This window comes from Pleurodeles waltl, chromosome 9, assembly GCF_031143425.1.
Source record: "Pleurodeles waltl isolate 20211129_DDA chromosome 9, aPleWal1.hap1.20221129, whole genome shotgun sequence".
Taxonomy (NCBI): Eukaryota; Metazoa; Chordata; class Amphibia; order Caudata; family Salamandridae; genus Pleurodeles; species Pleurodeles waltl.
This window is the reverse complement of record NC_090448.1, coordinates 1,058,419,500-1,058,440,326: the sequence shown is the minus strand read 5'-3', so window position 1 is coordinate 1,058,440,326 and position 20,827 is coordinate 1,058,419,500. Positions and strand designations below refer to the sequence as shown.

General features: G+C 47.4%; 1 protein-coding gene across 2 annotated transcripts in view; it reads left to right on the top strand.

The window, feature by feature from the left end:
* KLHDC1 (kelch domain containing 1) overlaps positions 1–20,827 on the top strand; it is a 1,015,549-nt gene that overhangs the window by 928,637 nt on the left and 66,085 nt on the right. The window lies entirely within an intron of this gene.

Genomic DNA, 20,827 nt, shown 5'->3' with positions numbered 1-20,827 from the left:
GAAATGTAAGGCAAGCTCTCCCTCTGACAACCTTCATTCAGTAGACAGCTCTCCTCACCTGATACCCCAGCTTAGTCTGCTGATGTCTGACTCGTTCCATTAGTAGGATGTTGCCCATTAATCCTTGAGGAGGAGTGGGAGGGGGGACACCAAGTCAGCAATCGCCCTTGCCATCACCTCCAGAAGTGCTAACGCTGAACCTATGTCTGAGAAGTTAGTTGCATGGGTTTTCTCCATTGCCTTGGAAAGCCTTAGAACTCTATCAGAAACGCTTATCTTGGAATAAGGGATCCAAGTATCCTCCAGAGGTGAAACCAGTAAACTCTGGTCCTGTGATTGTCCTCTCTGTCTGTCCTCTTGGAGGGTCCTGCTTGGAAAGCAGTCAGCAGAACACCCTATTCTTCTCCCAGTCCTTCCAAAAACCTGCTGTCCAGAAAATTGTGATAGAAGCTTGAGCCTTACCTAATGAGGCAATGTGGAAATCTATTCCCCCTGTTCGTTGACAAAAGGTTCCTCAAACAACCCCCGATGGACTCCTAGACCAGCTTATGAAATGACAACATAACCTTGCTTCAGGTACACCTTTTTCAGGGATGACAAGCTTCTCTCTGTGAAAAATAACACTTTTGAATTTCTAAGGAAAATGATTACCTTCTGCATCCATCCTGACAGTGTCTTAAGGAATATGAGGATGCCCTATTCGAACATGTCAAATATCTTTGTCAAGGATCTTGAGATACCCAGCAGCTTGTCCTAGGACCTGTTAGTGCCCTCTTCGAAAAACTTTGTGTGGAATGTGGCCTTCCCGCCTATCGGTATCAGGAGTCGCCCCCACCTTGACTTTCATTGTAGGGCAGGGGCACTAAGCCCTGAGGTATCCTCTGTTCTCCTTATCCAGTGGTTTTCTTGGGTGGCTTGCCACATACTGGGCTACCTATTCTGCTGGGGTCCATTCTGCCGAACAAGGATGATATAAATCCTTAACGTCCAGCATATATGAAGGTGGATCATCTTACAGGCCCACCTATGTTTGAGACTTGCAGTGCTTTTGGTCAGGGCTTGGGCACTCTGGCTACACATATCACAACTATTGTCCCAGTCTCCTGGAGAGACATTTCTGTCTGTATCATCATTAATGATGGGGATAGGAACTGGGCAATGCCCAGGATTAGGGGTGACCATGCTGGCTGACCTCCCATTAACCTAATAATCTTGGCCTTATTTTTCCTCTTGCATGCTTTTTTGCGCATATTGTGGATGTCTTTCTAAGCCTGTGAAAGGCATCTATTGCATATGGTTGCTCTGCTTTTCTTTTAGCCTTGGGAGGAATTTGACCCTCTGCCATGATAGTTTTCCCTCACACTGAGTTTTTTTTAATGGTTATGCCTGAACTACATACACCGCTGTAGTGTTAGTTTGGGCGTCAAAACCAGGTAAACTAAAGTGAAGCTAGAAGGCATAATCCTCTTTTCATGTCCTGACATAGAATTCATTATCTTTACACAATTTTGATGAGTGGCATCTATGCTCTTAGTGATGCGATTAGCTGTGGCATTGGAGGCTATGTGTGATTTCTCTAGTGATGTAATTGATGTTGTTTATGGTAACATGATGTCGTATTTGAAGTCATGGAAGGTCATGGCACAGTTTGCAGTTATGGTGGCTATTTACTGTAAGTTACAATTTGCGGTTTCTTAGTTTAAGATATTTCAGGTTTAAATGATAAACTTTGTCTTGCAATATGAAATTTGAATGTGTGCATTGGGATCTGGGAGGAGGGTGTAGCATTTGGCCTTGCCTTTTATCCGGCCCCTGTTTTCCATGATACTTTGTTGGCCAGGAGTTATATTTTTGTGTCCTTCACCTGGGGCATCACCATTGCCATTACTTGGGGAATATTAAATTCCCCAAGTAATGGCAATGGTGATGCCCCAGGTTAAGGACATAGTTGAACTGGAGGTGGTAGGCGTAAGGGATTTTGTAGTAATTGACAGATTGTTAGACAATGATGGTACTGCTATAGAAAAATGGACATAGTCCTGGTTCATTTTCGGGCTACCCACCTTCCCTCCAGCCAAGGAGGAGATACCTCATGACGAGAGACCTCTCAAGTACAGTACGAAATGTCAGACCTAGGGACCCCCAGTGATGCACTGGTTCTCAGGTCCATAATTCCTGCTACACACCAAGCATTTTGAATAAGACTGAGTACTAGAGTTTGGGTTGCTATTAGAGCCACAGGAGGGCATAGTTTTGTAAATCTCAGACGGAGTTCTCAACTTTGCTTGCCCTGACAAAGCAGATTGAGGATCAGAACACCAGAAAGATGGCTGGCTGGTTCAGTTTGGCATGGGAAGATAGACTCCTTTACTGTGAACCCAACCCTAAATAAGGAGTTGTAAGAGGATTGCTGTTCCTTGCTACTGGACGAATTTCTGATAAAGACTTCTAGCTGCAGATTCCTCACCTTTTGATTATTTCCCCAGGCCAGACTGGATCCGGAAACTTTTCAGCAATATCTCTGCCTGGCAGGAGGTAGCGACGTGTAGCTCTGCACTGACGTCGTTCTGCTCTGGAAATGGCAAGCAGGCCTATATGGGTGCTACTCCATCTTGCTGATGTCAGTTCCTTTCTTTCAGCATCACCAAATGCAGGTCCAGAGCTCTCTCTTATCTCTCAAAGAGACTTACCTGAATAACTTTTGTTCAAATAAAATTTTACAGTATGCAAAGGAATGTCACCGCCAAAATTGCAAACATATGTCTATGACAAATCCCCATCAGATGTGCCTGAGGTCAAATCATGACTCTAAGACCTGTCGAGACTGCATGTCGATGAACCCGGATGCCATCCCAGACCGTGAGGTGAAGCTGTACATCGCCAAATATGGCAACACTCCACAACGAGATCGATCACATTTGCAGTTCAAGTTGAATGTTCTGTCCCAGTCCTGATCTTGTTCCAAGAATCACAGATGCCAGTCTTTGTCGAGATCTAAATCTTTTGGTATTACAAAGAAGAAACATAAGAAATTGAAGCAGGACTTGGCCCCCTCTTGCCATTTGCATTCACCTGAGCAGCCGTGGGGGGGGTACCATACCTCTCAGTTTTGCTCCTGGAGTATCTTGGGAGGCAATCCTGCAACTGGTTCTGTCCCAACCTTAGTTTCTAGGACCGTCTCCCTCTACAAAACAGTTCAAAGAGTTCCCCAAGGCCATACTCGCTGGAAAGAGCCGTGGAAACAATGTTGCAAGCAGAGTCATCGCTGTGGATGCAGATTGTCGGTTCCTGGACAGTCCAGTTGCAGTTCCAGTAGCCAGAAGGTGAAGTAAATGTTGCAGAGGAATCCTGCTGGAATCTTGCACGTCAAATCTGAGGACCCACCCAAGAGGGGGAGCCCTTAAATAGCCCAGAAAGGGGGATTGGTCACCTAGCAGGGTGACTACCTATCCGAAGGGGGCTGTGATGTCACCTGCTTTACTTGGCAACTCATATGCTTCCAAAGGCTTTTGCCCACTTTGGATTCACGATGGCAGAATCAAGTGGCCACCTGGAGGAACTCTGGGCACCACCCCTGGGGTGGTGATGGACAGGGGAGTGGTCACTATTGTGGGCCTCGCTCCAGCTTGCTTCTCTGACCTGGCGGCTGTCTCTGCCTGAGCTGGCAATCGGCTCGATACCTGCTGTGCCCACCTCTAGGGCCCAGCCCTCTGTGCCTTGCTTTGCACCCACTGGGGCCCCTGACTGTTGTTGATGCCTTTCGGCCCTGAAACAGGACCTTTAGCCCCGACATAGACCCAAAACGCTGCTGTGGGTAGAGCAGGGGAAGTGCTAGGGACAGACGGTGTCACAGGCCTGCCTTTGGTGTAGAAATCTATCCAGGTCCCTGAAAGATAGTAACACCAGCCGACTGCCTGGGGCCTAGTCTCCTGGTGCCTTGCTTCAGACAGGATGGACTCTCCATCTGGCTTCCCCGGGAATCAAAACATGCCCAGTACAGAACCACACACTCCATAATACCCTGCTACCATCTTTGACCTTGCACACTGACTGGCACTGCCGGGGCCTTCTGCTGGTGTGCCATTGTGTCCTTCCGGATGCAGGTGGGGAGATGCCATTTAGCATAGGCACCGGGCCCTACGGTGGATGAGATACGGGACCACCTCCTGGACAGTGCCTTCTGCGCACAGATCAGTTGCATTCTTTTTTTTTTTTTTTTAACATCTTTTTATTTGTATTTATTGTACATTACACAACAAAGATAAACAAAATAACAAATTAGAAACATTCTCCATGCGCAGTATGAGTACATTTGGAATTGCTCGCTTATGTGTAGTGCCAATGTGACAGTCGATTCATGGCTATTTTGGTATTTGCTGGTAGTAAACTTGGAGATAGTTTGAGAAAGAGGAAAAAAGGTAGGAACTAAAGAGGAAAGTTAAGTGTAATAGTGATAGAACACGTGGAAAGGGGGCAGCTGTAGGGAGCCATAAAGAACTGCTTTATTGTTGTGGTGGTGTTATTCGGCTATTTATTTATTTATTTTTATTTTTTTCCCAGCTGATAAGTGTTAGGGGTATGCTTAGTTATTTTTCTAAGTTATTTACTGCTTGCTATTACTCCTGTTGTTCGTTTATCTTTTTGAGTGTTTATGTTTTTGTGGTCAGGGGGGGGGCGCTCATCGTCCTTGCTTTCAAGTGTTGTGACAAAGGAGTTCCAGGTTGTAAGGCCCTTCACCTTGATCCCTCTATCCTGCAATGACTGCAATGTATATGTCTCTGCTTTTGCCCAGCGCAATAGTTCTGTGTGCCAGAGTGACAACCCTGGAGCATTAGGGGCTTTCCAGTGCATAGCTATTAATCGTCTGTACAATACTAATGCTAAGTCTATACATTTGTGTGTTTGCTTTTTGCCTTTAGGTCTTTCTCTTATTCCCAGTAAGCATAGCGTTGGGCTGAGGTCCAATGGAATTTCGAGCCACGCAGTTATTTGAGTTATTATGTTGTTCCAGGCATTCAGGATCGGAGGACAATCCCAGGTCATGTGAAAGAAGGTGGCTTCGTTGGAGCCGCATCTTGGGCATCTCTGGGTTGATTGAGGAAACATTTGTCGGTGTGGTGATAGATATGTCTGATGTAGGTAGTTAAACTGTGTGTATTTTAGCCTGGGGTTACGTGATACTGTGTGTATCGATGTTAAAGCCTGGTTCCACTCATGTTGTGAGAGAGTGTAAGTGAGGGTCTGGTCCCATCTGCTTTTAGCTTGTTCTTGGCCTTGTGTGAATTGTGTGGTCAGAGTTCTATATATTCCCAAGATATTCGGCAGGTTTTGCAGGTTATTTAATAATTTGTGTAGGATTGGGGCTACAGTAGGTTCTTTGTTTCCGCATTTCCATGTAGTGCGTATTAATTGTCGCACCGCACCAAACTTAATGAAATCGCCTCGTCCTAGGTTGTGAGCGGCATCTAGTGCCTCATATGTGCGTATTTGCCCGTCGTTTAATAAATCGCCCACTGTTTGTATGCCTTTCTTCTGCCAGGTTGATAAATCTAATTTTGCAGTTATTATTTCGAATTTGGGTATGTCTAACAGGGGTATCTTGGGAGAGTATTGTGGTGTCTTGTCTCCATGCAGCACGTATTTATGCCATATTCGTTGCTCATTATGCAATAGTATATTTTGCGTGCGCCCTGTGTCGTCTCTATTTGACAGGTGGCGTAATATATTAGAGTGTCCTAATTCGCCGTGTATACTTTGTGCCTCTATATTTGCAGGATCGTGTATCCATTTAAGCACCCACTGTAGTTGGGCAGATGCATAGTATAGTTCTAGTCGTGGTACCCCCATCCCGCCTTGTGCAAGTGGGTAGTGTATTTTGTTTTGGGCCACTCTACGACGGCCGTTTTCCCAAATTAGATCTGACAATATGCTGGACAGGCATTTGAAGAAGGAGGCAGGGAGTATTAATGGTAGCGCGGAGAAGAAGTATAGTAGGCGTGGTAGGACCACCATCTTTGCAATGGCCACTCTGCCCAGAGGGGACAGTGGGAGCGAGCACCAGAAGGGTAAGGAACCGCGAAGGGCCCTGATCGCGCGTCCTAGGTTACCTTCTTTTAGATCCTGGGGGTTGTGGTAAATATTTATGCCCAAGTATTTAAATGTAGTGTAGCACCATTGTAGCTCAGTCGGAGAATGGACTCCGCGGCATGCGTCTGGAATCGCCCGCATAGGGAATAGACAGGATTTCGACCAGTTGACCTTAAGCCCAGATATGGTACCAAATTGATCTAGCAGCTCAAGCATGCTAGGAAGGGAGGTGGCATAATTACGTAGAAATATTAATGCATCATCTGCATATAGGGAGTCTATGCGGTGCTGTGGGCCATCCTGAATGCCCCAGTCGGACGCATACGTACGAAGTCGGGCGGCCAGGGGCTCAATGGCAGGAGCAAACAGCAGTGGAGATAATGGGCATCCCTGTCTTGTACCTCTTTCCACTCTGAACCTCTCAGATATAGTTTCGCCTGTTTTAACTCTAGCTGTCGGTTCAGAGTACAATGTTTTAATCCACCCAACGAATGCCTTGCCAAAGCCCATCAGTTCAAGTGTTTTTAGTAGAAAAGGCCAACCCAGTGTGTCGAACGCTTTTTCAATGTCCAGTGATACCGCTACTCGTCCGTTTTCATTTTCAGGGGTGCTTGCCATTAATCGTAGTAAGTTCCTAATATTGACATGTGTGTTGCGGGCGGGTATGAATCCTGATTGGTCGTGGTGCACCAGAGCCGGCAGTAGTGGGAGAAGGCGATTTGCTAGTATTTTGCCTAGTATTTTGCAATCTGTGTTTAATAGTGACAAAGGTCGGTAGGAGCGGACATCCATTGGATCTCGGCCTGGTTTGTGCAACACCACTATTATAGCCTCTCGTTGCGATTCAGGTAATTGACCTCATTCTAGGGCTTCGCTCAACATTTCAAAGTATGGCGCTAGTGTTTGCGTTTGGAAGGTGTTATAATATTCTATGGGAAGGCCATCGCCTCCTGGTGCTTTACCTTGTGTCAACTGACGTAAAGCCTGTTGCACCTCCGCTAAGTCGATTGGTCTATCTAGTTCCTCGGCTTGTATTAGTGTGAGTTGCTTTATTTGTATTCCATTAAGGAAGTTACGAAGCTGTTCTTGTGTTGGGGTGGTATGCGCTCTATATAGTGTGCTCTAGTATTCTCTGAAGGCAGCATTTATCTCAGCTTGGGTATTTATGATTGCTCCCGAGCTTAGTCGTATCGCCCCAATAGGAGCACTATGTCTCTCGCTCTTCAGGAGCCATGCCAGTAGTCTGCCCGGTCTGTCGCTCTCTGAATGCATACGGGCCATATGATATTTATAGTCAAATTGTCTCAGGCGGTGATCTGCTTCCTTCCACTTTGTGCGCGTAGCTGTGAGGCTCGCGTTGTCTATTTGTCCCTCTGCGAATTTACATTCTGCTGTTCTCACATTTTGCTCAAGCGTTCGAATTTCGTTTGTCAGTGTTTGTCTTACCCCTTTGGACATTGACATGCATATGCCCCTAACCACCACCTTATGTGCATCCCATTCAGTTGACCTGGACTTCGTGGTTCCCTTATTAAGTGCGAAATATGTGGCAATTTGGGTGGCTATTTCTTTCCTGAAAGGGGGGTCCAGTAATAGTTGTGGTTGCAAGCGCCACGTTGGAATGCATGTGCGTGGTCTGCCCCACTTGATTTGTGCTATGAGTGGGCTGTGGTCTGAGATCACTCTGGCGGTATATTCTGCTTTGGTGAATTTGTGTGTCAGTTCGAGCGAACAAAGTATTAGGTTTATATGGGTGTGTAGGAGGTGGACAGGTGAGTGGTAAGAGTATTCCCTGTCCAATGGGTGGAGATGCCTCCACACATCGATCAGTCGGCGCTCGGATATCCAGGATTGCAGTGTTTGTGAGTTTTTCCTTAGTGGGGCAGCCACCAGCGGGGGGTGTGATCTGTCCATATCTACTTGTGGCACGCAGTTCATGTCACCACCCCATATGTTGGGTATGTTTAAGGTGTTTGATATGGTGGTTTGTAGAAATTCGCTCTGTTTAACGTTGGGAACGTATAACCCAGTAATCGCTAAAGGTGCTCCATCCAATGTGCCGATCAGCTGACTATACCTGCCCTCTCTGTCTGTTGTATTATGTTTTGTAGTGTATGGTACCCCGTGGGCTATCCAGATCACAACCCCCCTTACGAAAGATGATGTGCCTGCTGTGTATAGCTGTCCTGCCCAGCATTTTTCTAATGATTTAGCATCTTCTGGAGTGATGTGTGTTTCCTGTAATATAGCAATGTGTATATGATGGCGTTTTAAGTGTGCCCGAACCCTGTTACGCTTAACTGTACCGGACATGCCTTTTACATTCCATGTTATTATGTTGTATCCTTGTGTGTCATTTTACGTTGTGTTGGCTATCGCCCTGAGGGTCCGCCTCCGAGGATAATGTTGGCTCCTTGTAGCGCCCGGCATGATATTGTCGCACCGCTTTAACCCCCCGTCCGTTTACCGTCCCGCATGTATAGGATAATGATGGCCCGAGAAGTTGGTGATGAGAGCACCTACTAAGAAAGATAGAATAGAGAAAAATGATAGAAACCAATAAAAAGGATATACTGGGCGAGGCCCAACTTTAAGTGTTTTGGCACAACCGGTGCCTAAATCGTGTCCGATGGGGTACTGTTCCATTCAGGTACCGTGTAGGTAATGGGGGGCGCTTGTAGATAACAGCCTGGTTCTCGCCCCTGGCCCATATTAGTGGTGATTGTTCCCAGCGCCAGCATGTGTGTTTCCTTGTAGCTGGGTGATGTTATTTCAGCTTCAGCGCGCGGCCGCGCCAGGCCAGCATGCCACCAGTGTAGTTTTGAAGTGAGCTTTCCCTCGTGTTGTGTCCATTGGCGTTTTAAGGTAGGTATCGCAAATTCCGACCTTACGGGGATACCAGGAAGTGGTTCTCATATTTCGTCGGCCGCACGTGGGGTGAGGCTGGGACCTCTCGCCAGCGGAGAGAGGGAGGGGCTGGTGCCACTGTGTGTTGCGAGCTGCTGTCGATTGTAGGAAAGTACCATCTTGCCTGGCATGTTACCCCCATTTTTCACTGTATATATGTTGTTTTAGTTGTATGTGTCACTGGGACCCTGGTAACCCAGGGCCCCAGTGCTCATAAGTGTGCCTGAATGTGTTACCTGTGTAGTGACTAACTGTCTCACTGAGGCTCTGCTAATCAGAACCTCAGTGGTTTTGCTCTCTCATTTCTTTCCAAATTGTCACTAACAGGCTAGTGACCATTTTTACCAATTTACATTGGCTTACTGGAACACCCTTATAATTCCCTAGTATATGGTACTGAGGTACCCAGGGTATTGGGGTTCCAGGAGATCCCTATGGGCTGCAGCATTTCTTTTGCCACCCATAGGGAGCTCTGACAATTCTTACACAGGCCTGCCACTGCAGCCTGAGTGAAATAACGTCCACGTTATTTCACAGCCATTTTACACTGCACTTAAGTAACTTATAAGTCACCTATATGTCTAACCTTTACCTGGTAAAGGTTAGGTGCAAAGTTACTTAGTGTGAGGGCACCCTGGCACTAGCCAAGGTGCCCCCACAGTGTTCAGAGCCAATTCCCTGAACTTTGTGAGTGCGGGGACACCATTACACGCGTGCACTACATATAGGTCACTACCTATATGTAGCTTCACAATGGTAACTCCGAATATGGCCATGTAACATGTCTATGATCATGGAATTGCCCCCTCTAGGTCATCCTGGCATAGTTGGCACAATCCCATGATCCCAGTGGTCTGTAGCACAGACCCTGGTACTGCCAAACTGCCCTTCCTGGGGTTTCACTGCAGCTGCTGCTGCTGCCAACCCCTCAGACAGGCAGCTGCCCTCCTGGGGTCCAGCCAGGCCTGGCCCAGGATGGCAGAACAAAGAACTTCCTCTGAGAGAGGGTGTGACACCCTCTCCCTTTGGAAAATGGTGTGAAGGCAGGGGAGGAGTAGCCTCCCCCAGCCTCTGGAAATGCTTTGTTGGGCACAGATGTGCCCAATTCTGCATAAGCCAGTCTACACCGGTTCAGGGACCCCTTAGCCCCTGCTCTGGCGCGAAACTGGACAAAGGAAAGGGGAGTGACCACTCCCCTGACCTGCACCTCCCCTGGGAGGTGTCCAGAGCTCCTCCAGTGTGCTCCAGACCTCTGCCATCTTGGAAACAGAGGTGCTGCTGGCACACTGGACTGCTCTGAGTGGCCATTGCCACCAGGTGACGTCAGAGACTCCTGCTGATAGGCTCCTTCAGGTGTTAGTAGCCTATCCTCTCTCCTAGGTAGCCAAACCCTCTTTTCTGGCTATTTAGGGTCTCTGTCTCTGGGGAAACTTTAGATAACGAATGCATGAGCTCAGCCGAGTTCCTCTGCATCTCTCTCTTCACCTTCTGATAAGGATTTGACTGCTGACCGCGCTGGAAGCCTGCAAACCTGCAACATAGTAGCAAAGACGACTACTGCAACTCTGTAACGCTGATCCTGACGCCTTCTCGACTGTTTTCCTGCTTGTGCATGCTGTGGGGGTAGCCTGCCTCCTCTCTGCACCAGAAGCTCCGAAGAAATCTCCCGTGGGTCGACGGAATCTTCCCCCTGCAACCGCAGGCACCAAAAAGCTGCATCACCGGTCCCTTGGGTCTCCTCTCAGCCCGACGAGCGAGGTCCCTCGAATCCAGCGACTCTGTCCAAGTGACCCCCACAGTCCAGTGACTCTTCAGCCCAAGTTTGGTGGAGGTAAGTCCTTGCCTCACCTCGCTGGGCTGCATTGCTGGGAACCGCGACTTTGCAGCTACTCCGGCCCCTGTGCACTTCCGGCGGAAATCCTTTGTGCACAGCCAAGCCTGGGTCCACGGCACTCTAACCTGCATTGCACGACTTTCTAAGTTGGTCTCCGGCGACGTGGGACTCCTTTGTGCAACTTCGGCGAGCACCGTTTCACGCATCCTCGTAGTGCCTGTTTCTGGCACTTCTCCGGGTGCTACCTGCTTCAGTGAGGGCTCTTTGTCTTGCTCGACGTCCCCTCTCTCTTCAGGTCCAATTTGCGACCTCCTGGTCCCTCCTGGGCCCCAGCAGCGTCCAAAAACGCCAAAAGCACGATTTGCAGCTAGCAAGGCTTGTTGGCGTTCTTTCGGCTGGAAAACACTTCTGCACGACTCTCCACGGCGAGAGGGATCCGTCCACCAAAGGGGAAGTCTCTAGCCCTTTTCGTTCCTGCAGAAACCTCAGCTTCTTCTGTCCAGTAGAAGCTTCTTTGCACCCGCAGCTGGCATTTCCTGGGCATCTGCCCATCTCCGACTTGCTGGTGACTTTTGGACTTGGTCCCCTTGTTCCACAGGTACCCTAGATTGGAAATCCACAGTTGTTGCATTGCTGGTTTGTGTCTTTCCTGCATTATTCCTCTAACACGACTACTTTGTCCTTAGGGGAACTTTAGTGCACTTTGCACTCACTTTTCAGGGTCTTGGGGAGGGTTATTTTTCTAACTCTCACTATTTTCTAATAGTCCCAGCGACCCTCTACAAGGTCACATAGGTTTGGGGTCCATTTGTGGTTCGCATTCCACTTTTGGAGTATACGGTTTGTGTTGCCCCTATCCCTATGTTTCCCCATTGCATCCTATTGTAGCTATACATTGTTTGCACTGTTTTCTAAGACTATACTGCATATTTTTGCTATTGTGTCTATATATCTTGTGTATATTTCCTATCCTCTCACTGAGGGTACACTCTAAGATACTTTGGCATATTGTCATAAAAATAAAGTACCTTTATTTTTAGTATAACTGTGTATTGTGTTTTCTTATGATATTGTGCATATGACACTAAGTGGTACTGTAGTAGCTTCACACGTCTCCTAGTTCAGCCTAAGCTGCTCTGCTAAGCTACCATTATCTATCAGCCTAAGCTGCTAGACACCCTATACACTAATAAGGGATAACTGGGCCTGGTGCAAGGTGCAAGTACCCCTTGGTACTCACTACAAGCCAGTCCAGCCTCCTACATTGGTTGTGCAGTGGTGGGATAAGTGCTTGAGACTACTTACCACTCTTGTCATTGTACTTTTCATAAGAGAAAAATATACAAAACAAGGTCAGTGTATATACACATAGCCAAAAAGTTTTGCATTTCCTCTTTTCACTCCTTTCTAAGTGCTGAAAAGTACCTCTAAACTTTCAAAAAATTCTTAAAAGTTTAAAAAGTTTTTTCTGTCTTTCCAAAAAGTTCTGAAAACTTTTTTCTCTTTTTCTATCACTTTAACTCTCTCTAAAAATGTCTGGCACAGGCCAAAGTGTTGATCTGTCCAAACTTGCATATGACAACCTTAGCTGGAAAAGAGCAAGGAGTCTCTGTATAGAGAGAGGTTTGAGTGTAGGGAAGAATCCTTCCTTGGAACTGTTACTTAACATGCTTAGAGAACAGGATAAGGCCATAGGTGCCCCATCTGTTGAAAAAGTACCTAATAGTTCCCAATCTGATTCAGGGACTCCCCCAGGAAAAGATTCAGGAAAGAAACTTCCTAGCCTGCCCATTACTAGACAATCTAGCATAGATGGTAATGATGATGAGCCACACCAAATAAATAGTGTTGTCTCACATCATAGCAAAAGCGTTTATTCTCACCATACTGGTAGTAATGTTTCTGTAAACCAAGCTGTTAGGGTGGCTTCTGTAAGGGACAGGTCTCCTTCTGTTCATTCCCATCATAGCTCTGTTTCTAGAAATGTCCCTCCCACCAACCCTAATGACAGAATGTTAGAGAGGGAACTCAATAAGTTGAGGGTGGAACAAACCAGACTGAAGCTTAAAAAGCAACAGCTGGATTTGGATAGACAGTCTTTTGAATTAGAGAAGGAAAGACAGAAGTTGGGTTTAGATACCCATGGTGGCAGCAGCAGTATTCCCCATAGTCATCCTGCAAAAGAGCATGATTCCAGGAATCTGCACAAGATAGTTCCCCCTTATAAGGAGGGGGATGACATTAACAAGTGGTTTGCTGCACTTGAGAGGGCCTTTGTTGTACAGGATGTCCCTCAAGGGCAGTGGGCTGCTATCCTATGGCTATCATTTAGTGGAAAAGGTAGGGATAGGCTCCTTACTGTGAAAGAAAATGATGCTAATAATTTCCAAGTTCTTAAGAATGCACTCCTGGATGGTTATGGCTTAACCACTGAACAGTACAGGATAAAGTTCAGAGAGACCAAAAAGGAGTCTTCACAAGACTGGGTTGATTTTATTGACCATTCAGTGAAGGCCTTGGAGGGGTGGTTACATGGCAGTAAAGTTACTGATTATGACAGCCTGTATAACTTGATCCTGAGAGAGCATATTCTTAATAATTGTGTGTCTGATTTGTTGCACCAGTACTTGGTGGACTCTGATCTGACCTCTCCCCAAGAATTGGGAAAGAAGGCAGACAAATGGGTCAGAACAAGAGTGAACAGAAAAGTTCATACAGGGGGTGACAAAGATGGCAACAAAAAGAAGGATGGTAAGTCTTCTGACAAGGGTGGGGACAAATCTAAAAATGAGTCTTCATCAGGCCCACAAAAACACTCTGGTGGGGGTGGTGGGTCCAAATCCTCCTTTAATCAGAACAAGGAAAAGAAACCATGGTGCTATTTATGTAAAATAAAAGGCCATTGGACAACAGATCCCAGTTGTCCAAAGAAAGGCACCACAGCTCCTACCACTACAACCCCTACTGCTACACCTAGTGTCCCTACTAATAGCAGTGGTGGTGGGAGCAAACCTACTAATAGCCAATCCAAGGGAGTAGCTGGGCTCACTTTTGGTAATTTAGTTGGGGTTGGTCTAATTAGGGAGACCACAGAGGCTACTTTAGTCTCTGAAGGGGCTATTGATTTAGCCACTTTGGTTGCTTGCCCCTATAACTTGGAGAAGTACAAGCAACTAACCCTAATAAATGGTGTTGAGGTCCAGGCCTACAGGGACACAGGTGCCAGTGTCACAATGGTGATTGAGAAACTGGTGCACCCTGAACAACACATACTTGGACACCAGTACCAAGTAACCAATGCTCACAACATAACACAAAGCCACCCCATGGCTGTTGTAAATCTCAACTGGGGGGGGTAACTGGTCCAAAGAAAGTTGTGGTAGCTTCAGATTTACCTGTAGACTGTCTATTAGGGAATGATTTGGAGACATCAGCTTGGTCAGATGTGGAGTTGGAGGCCCATGCAGCAATGCTGGGCATCCCAGGGCATATTTTTGCTTTGACAAGGGCTCAGGCCAAAAAGCAAAAAGGACTGGGAAGCTTGGATCCTGGAACAATGGACCAAGTGCTCCCTAAAGCTAGGGCTAGTAGAAGCAAACCACTTCCTACTATCCCTCCCTCTACAGTGGATTCTAATTCTGAGGAAGAAGAATTCCCTCCCTGTGCAGAACCTACACCAGAGGAGCTGGAAGCAGACACTGCTGAGCTTTTGGGTGAAGGGGGGCCTGCCAGAGAGGAGCTGAGTGTGGCACAGCAAACCTGTCCCACATTAGAGGGTCTCAGACAGCAAGCTGTCAAACAGGCTAATGGGGATGTCAGTGACTCTCACAGAGTTTACTGGGAGGACAACCTCTTGTACACTGAGCATAGGGATCCTAAACCTGGAGCTGCCAGGAGATTAGTGATTCCTCAGGAGTACAGAAAGTTCCTCCTAACACTGGCACATGACATTCCCTTAGCTGGGCATCTAGGACAAATGAAAACTTGGGACAGACTTGTTCCCCTGTTTCATTGGCCTAGGATGTCTGAGGACCCAAAGGAATTTTGTAAGTCCTGTGAAACCTGTCAAGCCAGTGGCAAGACAGGTGGCACTCCAAAGGCACCCCTTATCCCACTGCCTGTGGTTGGGGTTCCCTTTGAAATGGTAGGGGTTGACATAGTTGGCCCCCTTGACCCTCCTACTGCTTCAGGCAATAGGTTTATCTTGGTGGTAGTGGACCATGCCACAAGATATCCTGAAGCTATTCCTTTAAGGACCACTACAGCTCCTGCAGTGGCAAAGGCCCTCCTGGGAATATTTTCCAGGGTGGGCTTCCCAAAGGAAGTAGTATCAGACAGAGGAAGCAATTTCATGTCTGCATACTTAAAGGCCATGTGGAAGGAGTGTGGTGTAACGTACAAGTTCACAACACCCTATCATCCACAAACAAATGGACTGGTGGAGAGATTTAATAAAACTCTCAAAGGCATGATTATGGGTCTCCCTGAAAAACTCCGCAGGAGATGGGATATCCTTCTACCATGCCTCCTTTTTGCCTACAGGGAGGTACCCCAGAAAGGAGTGGGCTTCAGCCCCTTTGAACTTCTTTTTGGACACCCTGTTAGGGGTCCACTCACACTTGTAAAGGAGGGTTGGGAACAACCTCTAAAAGCTCCTAAGCAGGATATTGTGGATTATGTACTTGGCCTCAGATCAAGGATGGCTGAGTACATGAAAAAGGCCAGTAAAAACCTTCAGGCCAGCCAAGAGCTCCAGAAGCAATGGCATGATCAGAAGGCTGTTTTGGTTCAGTACCAACCAGGGCAGAAAGTGTGGGTCTTGGAGCCTGTGGCCCCAAGAGCACTCCAAGATAAATGGAGTGGACCCCACACAATTGTTGAAAAGAAGGGTGAAGTCACCTACTTGGTTGACTTAGGCACTGCCAGGAGTCCCCTTAGGGTGCTCCATGTCAACCGCCTGAAACCCTACTATGACAGGTCTGATCTCACCCTGCTCATGGCAACTGATGAGGGACAGGAAGAAGACAGTGATCCTCTACCTGATCTCTTCTCTTCCACAGAACAAGATGCTCTTCTGGAAGGTGTAGTTTTGGCTGATTGTCTTACTGCTGAGCAGAAAGATAATTGCATAAATCTCCTAGGACAATTTTCAGAACTCTTCTCTACTGTGCCAGGCACCACTTCTTGGTGTGAGCACACTATAGATACTGGAGACAGTTTACCTGTCAAAAGTAAGATCTATAGGCAGCCTGACCATGTCAGGGACTGCATAAAGCAAGAAGTTCAGAAAATGTTGGAACTAGGAGTGGTTGAGCACCCTGACAGTCCATGGGCTTCTCCTGTGGTACTGGTACCAAAACCCAATTCTAAAGATGGAAAGAAAGAAATGCGGTTTTGTGTAGACTATAGAGGTCTCAACTTGGTAACCAAAACTGATGCTCACCCTATACCCAGGGCAGATGAGCTTATAGATACACTGGCATCTGCCAAGTATCTAAGCACTTTTGATTTGACTGCAGGGTATTGGTAGATCAAATTATCAGAAGATGCTAAACCTAAGACTGCATTTTCTACCATTGGAGGACATTACCAGTTTACTGTAATGCCTTTTGGTTTGAAAAATGCACCTGCCACTTTTCAGAGGTTGGTGAACACAGTCCTACAAGGGCTGGAAGCTTTCAGTGCAGCATATTTGGACGATATAGCTGTCTTTAGCTCCAGCTGGGATGATCACCTGGTCCACCTATGGAAAGTTTTGGAGGCCCTGCAAAAGGCAGGCCTCACTATCAAGGCTTCAAAGTGCCAGATAGGGCAGGGTAAGGTGGTTTATCTGGGACACCTTGTTGGTGGGGAACAGATTACACCACTTCAGGGGAAAATCCAAACTATTATTGATTGGGTTCCCCCTACCACTCAGACTCAGGTGAGAGCCTTCCTAGGCCTCACTGGGTATTACAGGAGGTTCATTAAGAACTATGGCTCCATTGCAGCCCCTCTTAATGACCTCACATCCAAGAAAATGCCTAAAAAAGTATTATGGACAGCAAACTGTCAGAAAGCTTTTGAGGAGCTGAAGCAGGCCATGTGCTCTGCACCTGTCCTGAAAAGCCCTTGTTACTCAAAAAAATTCTATGTCCAAACTGATGCATCTGAATTAGGAGTAGGGGCAGTCCTATCACAACTTAATTCTGAGGGCCAGGATCAACCGGTTGCTTTTATTAGTAGAAGGTTGACCCCTAGAGAAAAGCGTTGGTCTGCCATTGAGAGGGAGGCCTTTGCTGTGGTCTGGGCTCTGAAGAAGTTGAGGCCATACCTGTTTGGCACTCACTTCATTGTTCAGACAGACCACAAACCTCTACTTTGGCTAAAACAAATGAAAGGTGAAAATCCTAAATTGTTGAGGTGGTCCATATCCCTACAGGGAATGGACTATACAGTGGAACATAGACCTGGGAGTAGCCACTCCAATGCAGATGGACTCTCCAGATATTTCCACTTAGACAATGAAGACTCATCAGGTCATGGCTAGTCTTATTGTCCTTCGTTTGGGGGGGGGTTGTGTAGGAAAGTACCATCTTGCCTGGCATGTTACCCCCATTTTTCACTGTATATATGTTGTTTTAGTTGTATGTGTCACTGGGACCCTGGTAACCCAGGGCCCCAGTGCTCATAAGTGTGCCTGAATGTGTTACCTGTGTAGTGACTAACTGTCTCACTGAGGCTCTGCTAATCAGAACCTCAGTGGTTATGCTCTCTCATTTCTTTCCAAATTGTCACTAACAGGCTAGTGACCATTTTTACCAATTTACATTGGCTTACTGGAACACCCTTATAATTCCCTAGTATATGGTACTGAGGTACCCAGGGTATTGGGGTTCCAGGAGATCCCTATGGGCTGCAGCATTTCTTTTGCCACCCATAGGGAGCTCTGACAATTCTTACACAGGCCTGCCACTGCAGCCTGAGTGAAATAACGTCCACGTTATTTCACAGCCATTTTACACTGCACTTAAGTAACTTATAAGTCACCTATATGTCTAACCTTTACCTGGTAAAGGTTAGGTGCAAAGTTACTTAGTGTGAGGGCACCCTGGCACTAGCCAAGGTGCCCCCACAGTGTTCAGAGCCAATTCCCTGAACTTTGTGAGTGCGGGGACACCATTACACGCGTGCACTACATATAGGTCACTACCTATATGTAGCTTCACAATGGTAACTCCGAATATGGCCATGTAACATGTCTATGATCATGGAATTGCCCCCTCTAGGTCATCCTGGCATAGTTGGCACAATCCCATGATCCCAGTGGTCTGTAGCACAGACCCTGGTACTGCCAAACTGCCCTTCCTGGGGTTTCACTGCAGCTGCTGCTGCTGCCAACCCCTCAGACAGGCAGCTGCCCTCCTGGGGTCCAGCCAGGCCTGGCCCAGGATGGCAGAACAAAGAACTTCCTCTGAGAGAGGGTGTGACACCCTCTCCCTTTGGAAAATGGTGTGAAGGCAGGGGAGGAGTAGCGTCCCCCAGCCTCTGGAAATGCTTTGTTGGGCACAGATGTGCCCAATTCTGCATAAGCCAGTCTACACCGGTTCAGGGACCCCTTAGCCCCTGCTCTGGCGCGAAACTGGACAAAGGAAAGGGGAGTGACCACTCCCCTGACCTGCACCTCCCCTGGGAGGTGTCCAGAGCTCCTCCAGTGTGCTCCAGACCTCTGCCATCTTGGAAACAGAGGTGCTGCTGGCACACTGGACTGCTCTGAGTGGCCAGTGCCACCAGGTGACGTCAGAGACTCCTGCTGATAGGCTCCTTCAGGTGTTAGTAGCCTATCCTCTCTCCTAGGTAGCCAAACCCTCTTTTCTGGCTATTTAGGGTCTCTGTCTCTGGGGAAACTTTAGATAACGAATGCATGAGCTCAGCCGAGTTCCTCTGCATCTCTCTCTTCACCTTCTGATAAGGAATCGACTGCTGACCGCGCTGGAAGCCTGCAAACCTGCAACATAGTAGCAAAGACGACTACTGCAACTCTGTAACGCTGATCCTGACGCCTTCTCGACTGTTTTCCTGCTTGTGCATGCTGTGGGGGTAGCCTGCCTCCTCTCTGCACCAGAAGCTCCGAAGAAATCTCCCGTGGGTCGACGGAATCTTCCCCCTGCAACCGCAGGCACCAAAAAGCTGCATCACCGGTCCCTTGGGTCTCCTCTCAGCCCGACGAGCGAGGTCCCTCGAATCCAGCGACTCTGTCCAAGTGACCCCCACAGTCCAGTGACTCTTCAGCCCAAGTTTGGTGGAGGTAAGTCCTTGCCTCACCTCGCTGGGCTGCATTGCTGGGAACCGCGACTTTGCAGCTACTCCGGCCCCTGTGCACTTCCGGCGGAAATCCTTTGTGCACAGCCAAGCCTGGGTCCACGGCACTCTAACCTGCATTGCACGACTTTCTAAGTTGGTCTCCGGCGACGTGGGACTCCTTTGTGCAACTTCGGCGAGCACCGTTTCACGCATCCTCGTAGTGCCTGTTTCTGGCACTTCTCTGGGTGCTACCTGCTTCAGTGAGGGCTCTTTGTCTTGCTCGACGTCCCCTCTCTCTTCAGGTCCAATTTGCGACCTCCTGGTCCCTCCTGGGCCCCAGCAGCGTCCAAAAACGCCAAAAGCACGATTTGCAGCTAGCAAGGCTTGTTGGCATTCTTTCGGCGGGAAAACACTTCTGCACGACTCTCCACGGCGAGAGGGATCCGTCCACCAAAGGGGAAGTCTCTAGCCCTTTTCGTTCCTGCAGAAACCTCAGCTTCTTCTGTCCAGTAGAAGCTTCTTTGCACCCGCAGCTGGCATTTCCTGGGCATCTGCCCATCTCCGACTTGCTGGTGACTTTTGGACTTGGTCCCCTTGTTCCACAGGTACCCTAGATTGGAAATCCACAGTTGTTGCATTGCTGGTTTGTGTCTTTCCTGCATTATTCCTCTAACACGACTACTTTGTCCTTAGGGGAACTTTAGTGCACTTTGCACTCACTTTTCAGGGTCTTGGGGAGGGTTATTTTTCTAACTCTCACTATTTTCTAATAGTCCCAGCGACCCTCTACAAGGTCACATAGGTTTGGGGTCCATTCGTGGTTTGCATTCCACTTTTGGAGTATATGGTTTGTGTTGCCCCTATCCCTATGTTTCCCCATTGCATCCTATTGTAACTATACATTGTTTGCACTGTTTTCTAAGACTATACTGCATATTTTTGCTATTGTGTCTATATATCTTGTGTATATTTCCTATCCTCTCACTGAGGGTACACTCTAAGATACTTTGGCATATTGTCATAAAAATAAAGTACCTTTATTTTTAGTATAACTGTGTATTGTGTTTTCTTATGATATTGTGCATATGACACTAAGTGGTACTGTAGTAGCTTCACACGTCTCCTAGTTCAGCCTAAGCTGCTCTGCTAAGCTACCATTATCTATCAGCCTAAGCTGCTAGACACCCTATACACTAATAAGGGATAACTGGGCCTGGTGCAAGGTGCAAGTACCCCTTGGTACTCACTACAAGCCAGTCCAGCCTCCTACATCGATATACTCTGCTTCGTTGTTAGTGCTCAGTTGCGAACATGCTAGTGTACTGATCTCTTTTAAGGCTTGTGCTTGATCATCTGCCATTTGTGTTTTGGTTGTCTCACCAAGTTGTTTTTCTTTTTTTATTATTTTTTTCTACCTCTATGGGGTTATGTGGTTATCCTTTCTTCCTTTGTTTTGTCTACATTTGTTGGTACGACTAGGCCTTTCGCGTGTGCCCAGGTCCAGGCGTCTTCCGGTGTTGGGAATATGAGCGTTTTTTCATCTGAAATTATCCGGAGGTGAGCTGGGAACATGAGTGAATAAGTGATTTTATTCTCTCTTAAGACTTGCTTGACCTTGAAGAACGAAGCCCTTTTGTTTTGAACTTCAGTCGTACAGTCCGGGTAGGCAGTGATGATGCAGTTCTCCATGTTGGCCGTACCAGAGGTTCTGAAATG